The sequence below is a fragment of the Suricata suricatta genome, chromosome 3, assembly GCF_006229205.1.
Source record: "Suricata suricatta isolate VVHF042 chromosome 3, meerkat_22Aug2017_6uvM2_HiC, whole genome shotgun sequence".
In the NCBI taxonomy this organism is placed as follows: Eukaryota; Metazoa; Chordata; class Mammalia; order Carnivora; family Herpestidae; genus Suricata; species Suricata suricatta.
The window spans coordinates 172,088,256-172,089,448 of NC_043702.1; positions in this window are offsets into that span (position 1 = coordinate 172,088,256).

A 1,193-nucleotide genomic window follows, 5' to 3' on the forward strand; every position below is an offset into this window, starting at 1 on the left:
TTTTTAAATTCTGTATAATTTTAAACAATGTGTTTGTTTTAGGAGAGTCTATAAAAGGCATTGGTTATTTACATGGAAACAAATTTACTTGAAAACCCATGATGACATTTAATTCTGTATCATCAATTCCAAACTGAGGCAGTGGTTCCTTTCAAGTAAAACATGAAATCATATATAAGAAATTTATATAGTTGCAGCCATTTTAGATTCATTGAAAAACTCCACTATTTTCATAAAGTTTATTACATTATAATATGAAAGTATACATTATTTTTTAATGTTTGAAGCATGGTAACAACAATGAAATATGTATTCATTTATTCAATGAATGTAATTTTATGAAACAAAGAACTCAATAGAAAAGTTGTCAACAGGGATGCTTGGGTGGCTCAGTCAGTTAAGTGTCTGGCTTTAGCTCAGGTCATGATCCGGCTCGACATAGGTCGACAGCTGTGCTGACAGCTCAGAGCCTGGAGCTGCTTCAGATTCTGTGTCTCCTCTCTCCGCCCCTCCCCTGCTCACACTCTGTCTTTCTTAAAAATAAATAAACATTAAAAAATAAAAGGAAAAAAGAAACGTTGTCGACACATTGGGGCACGTAGGTGGCTCAGTCAGTTAAATATCTGACTCTTGGTTTCCAACTCTGGTATCATGACTCACACGGTTCATGTATTTGAAGCTCATGTCAGACTCTGCTGACAGGGCAGAGCATGATCAGGATTCTCTCTCCCTCTCTCTTTGCCACTCCTGCATTCTCTCTTTCTCTCTAAAAAATATGAATAAACATTCATGAGAGGGAATGACATATGGCCCTTTGTAGGAAAGTGGATGGACCTTGAGGGTGTCATGCTGAGTGAAGTAAGCCAGGCAGAGAAGGACAGATACCATATGTTTGCACTCATAGGTCTAGTAGGAAAACAGGAGAGACCTAATGGAGAACCAGGGGGAGCAGAGGAGGGAGAGAGAGTTGGGGAGAGAGAGGGATGCAAAAATTGAGAGACTATTGAATGTTGAGAATGAACTGAGGGTTGAGGGGGAAGGGGGGGGGGGGAAAAGAGGTGGTGGTGATGGTGGAGGGCACTTAAGGGGAAGAGCACTGGGTGTTGTATGGAAAACAATTTGACAATAAAATATTATGGAAAAAAATATGAATAAACATTAAAATTAAATTAAACTGTTTATTTAATTATTTT